At 40.5% G+C, this 3,912-nt stretch overlaps 1 pseudogene; it reads left to right on the forward strand.

Annotated features, from left to right (window-relative positions):
* The first annotated feature begins 2,463 nt into the window (after positions 1-2,463).
* The window catches only part of LOC116104114, a 119,977-nt pseudogene continuing 118,528 nt past the window's right edge, over positions 2,464-3,912 (forward strand).

Below are 3,912 nucleotides of genomic sequence, written 5' to 3' on the forward strand. Positions count from 1 at the left end.
AAAAAAAAAAAAGAAAGAAAGAAAAAAGACAGCATCTTCAACAAATGGTGCTGGCTTAACTGACACTTAGCATGTAGAAAAATGCAAATCAATCTATTCTTATCTCCTTGTACAAAGCTTAAGTCCAAGTGGATCAGGGCCTCCTCATAAAACTAGATATACTGAAACTAATAGAAAAGAAAGTGGGGAAGAGTTTGGAGCACGTGGGCACAAGGGAAATTTTCCTGAACACCAATGGCTTATGCTCTAAGATCAAGTCAACAAATAAATAAAAAAAAAAAGCTGGGCAGTGGTGGCACCATGCCTTTAATTCCAGCACATGGGAGGCAAAGGCAGGCTATTTTCTGAGTTCGAGGCCATAATAAGGGTGTGGCCAATCATATAAGGACAACACAAACTGGACTGATTGGAAGAAGGGAAGAACAGATAGTTAGGAGTGGCTCTGGATGGGGAAAGAGTTTGGGAAAGAGTAAAGGCAAACCTTGTGACTCAATGTTTTAAACAACAGATTTCTAAAAATGAGAAGAAAGAATTGGAATTCTACTAAAGATTGATAGCATATATAAACTTAAATTTCAATGAGATGTGGAGTAACACACATGTTACACCAGAAGAAAAAAAATGACCACCTGAGGACAAAAAAAAAATCAGCTAATCAGTAAAAGATAATATCAAGAGGATTTAGTCAAGGATAAAGAGATGTCCTAGTGATTAAGAGTACTAATTACTCTTGCAGAGGACCTGAGATCAAGCCCCAGCTTGTGGTTTACAGCCAATGATAACTTCAGTCCAGGGAATCCAGAATTCTCTTGTGAACACAACATACACAAGGCCCACATGTTGCATGCACACAAGCACACACACACACACACACACACACACACACACACAGAGGCAAAATACACATACCTGTAAATTAGATAGATCTAAAACTAAATCTTCAAAACATAAATACCCATACAAATGCATGCACAGTCAGACATTCAGGGAGAGACAGACAAGATAAGACAGACTACTCTAGTCACTTTGACAGTGGACAGATTATCCAGGCAGAATATCAAGAAGGCATCAGCAAACACCACAAGCAAAACTTCAGACCAAGTGCACTATTATGTGAAAAGATTCCAATCCACAAGGCACCCAAACACTTTCCAAGACAGGCCACTGCAGGTCACAGAACAGATCTCTGGGTTAAGAATATGAGCTCACACCAAGATTCACCTCAACTCCTAAAAAGAAGAATACACAAATTGATTATATGGAAGGGGAAAATGAGAACTCTCAGGGTTAAACAGATCATTTCCAACAGCCAGAAGTTCAGGGGAAGAACCCACAAGAAATTCAGGGTAAGCAGATGCACAGGGTAAGGGAATGAGAAGATGGAGGGAGGAGAACTCAATCAAAACACAATATATAGAGGTATGAATTTTTCTTATTTTTTTACACTACAGATTTTATTTCCCCACCACCACGTCCTCCTCCTGACTGTTCCACATCCCATACCTCCTCCCCATCCCCTGTCTCTACAAGGATGTCCCTGTACCCACCTCCCCACATGCCCCTGACCTATAATCTCCCTGGGGCCTGCAATCTCTTGAGGATTAGGTGCATCATCTCTGATTGAACATACACTCAGCAGTCCTCTGAAGTATGTGTGTTGGGGGCCACATATCAGCTGGTGTATGCTGCCTTGTTGGTGGTCCAGAGTTTGATAGATCTTTCGGTGTCTGGATTAATTGAGACTGTTGGTCCTCCTACAGGGTTTCCCTCCTCTTCATCTCCTTTCAGCCTTCCCTAATTTAACCACAGGGGTCATCAGCTTCTGTCCATTCATTGGGTGTAAATATCTGTGTCTGACTTTTTCACCTGCTTGTTAGGTCTTCCAGAGTGCAGTCATGATACGGCCCTATATGTGAGCTGTACACAACCTCAGTAAAAGTGAGGCCTTTGGGCCTCCCCTTGAGCTGGATCCCACTCTAGGCCTGTCACTGGACCTTCTTTTTCTCAGGCTCCTCTCCATTTCCATCCCTGTAATTCTTTCAGACAAGACAATTATAGGTCAGAGTTGTTACTGCTGGATGGCAACCCCCTCCCTCATTGCCTTTGGGTCCTTAGAGTCTCTCACCTCCCTAGTCTCTGGTACATTCTGGAAGGTCTGCCCAACCTCCTACTTCCTGAGGTTGTCTATTTCACATCTTTCTACTGGATGAAATTATTAAAGACTTAAAATTTTAAACCCACCCAGTGCCCCTTCAGCACGCTCTAAGCGTATGGGTGGTGTTTATGTCACTCAAGGTGCACTAGGCAATCAGAACATCCAGGCGGACCTGCCAATCAAAAAAGAAGGCAGGCTCTTCTGGGAGCGATCTTGCAGTTCCTCTTTTAAGCTGAAAGTGAACCTGGTTTGTGAAACTGCAAGACTATTTTAGTACACACCTATACTCTGGGCCACACCAGGGTATAATGACCTGTGATGATGTGCATGTGAACTTCACTCAGGAAGAGTGGGCTTTGCTGGATCCTTCTCAGAAGAGCCTCTACAAAGATGTGATGCTGGAGACATATAGGAATCTTAATGCTATAGGCTACAGTTGGGAAGATGATAAAATTCAAGAACATCTTCAAAGTTCTACAAGATATGAAAGTCATCTTCAAGTACATAGAAGAACACATACTGGAGAGAAACCTTTCGAATGCAACCAATGTGGTAAAGCCTTTACTACAAATCATTATCTTCAAATACATAGAAGAACATATACTGGAGAGCATCCTTTTGAATGTAACCAATGTGGTAAAACCTTTGCAGGAAATTTTATTCTCATAAGACATAAAAGAATACATACTGGAGAGACCCCTATGAATGTAACCAATGTGGTAAAGCCTTTGCAAGAAACAGTGAACTTCAAATACATAGAAGAACACATACTGGAGAGAAACCTTTCGAATGCAACCAATGTGGCAAAGCCTTTGCACAAAACCGTAATCTTCAAATACATAGAAGAACACATACTGGAGAGAAACATTTCCAATGTAACCAGTGCTGTAAAGACTTTGTAACAAACAGTGCCCTTCGATTACATAGACGAACACATACTGGAGAGAAAAAATGTAACCAGTGTGGTAAAGGCTTTGCAACAAATAGTCACCTTCAAGCACATAGAAGAACACATACTGGAGAGAAACCTTTTGAATGTAACCAATGTGGCAAAGCCTTTGCAAGAAACAGTAATCTTCAAATGCATAGAAGAACACATACTGGAGAGAAACCTTTCCAATGTAACCACTGCGGTAAAGGTTTTGTAACAAACAGTGTCCTTCGAGTACATAGAAGAACACATACTGGAGAGAAACCTTTTGAATGTAACCAATGTGGCAAAGCCTTTGCAAGAAACGGTAAACTTCAACTACATAGAAGAACACATACAGGAGAGAAACCTTATGAATGCAACCAATGTGGTAGAGCCTTTTCAAGAAACAGTTATCTTCAAATACATAGAAGAACACATACTAGAGAGTGACCTTTTAAATGTAACCAATGTAGTAAAGCCTTTGCAAGAAATGGTGACCTTCAAGACATAGAAGAACACATACTGAAGAGAAACCTTTTGAATGTAACCAGTGTGATAAAGCCTTTGCAGAAAACAGTCATCTTAAACAACATAGAAGAACACATATTGGAAAGAAACCCTATGAGTGTCATCAATGTGGCAAAGCATTTTCAGGTCAATCTGGTCTCATATGTCATAACAGAACACATAACACACACAGGAGAGAAACCCCATGAATGCAATCTATGTTGTTAAGACTTTTTTATTCTTGTATAATAACTACATAGTATTACATTGTATAAATGAAACATTTTCTTTACAAATTCATATGTTGAGGGACATCTGGATGGTTACCAGTTTCTGG

This window comes from Mastomys coucha, unplaced genomic scaffold (assembly GCF_008632895.1).
Source record: "Mastomys coucha isolate ucsf_1 unplaced genomic scaffold, UCSF_Mcou_1 pScaffold21, whole genome shotgun sequence".
NCBI classification, from domain to species: domain Eukaryota; kingdom Metazoa; phylum Chordata; class Mammalia; order Rodentia; family Muridae; genus Mastomys; species Mastomys coucha.